Here is a 240-nt window from a genome sequence, read left to right as displayed (position 1 = left end):
CTCCCCAGTCATTGTCCGGACGTAAATTGCCACTCAAACGGATGCCTGAAAGTAGTCCACACGTTCAGACCGACATGACAGACAGCGGAATCTGACTTCGAGATGTCACTATGGCCCACCCTCCCTCACATAAATTCATCCCCATCCCCACTTTGGACTAAACCCGAGCCAATCCACCTCACTCCACTCCACCCCCTAGCTTTTCACCGACGAACTCATGCCATCTCCGACATGGCAGAC

Source organism: Triticum dicoccoides, chromosome 7A (genome assembly GCF_002162155.2).
Source record: "Triticum dicoccoides isolate Atlit2015 ecotype Zavitan chromosome 7A, WEW_v2.0, whole genome shotgun sequence".
NCBI lineage: Eukaryota > Viridiplantae > Streptophyta > Magnoliopsida > Poales > Poaceae > Triticum > Triticum dicoccoides.
Note: the sequence above shows the minus strand (reverse complement) of the source record.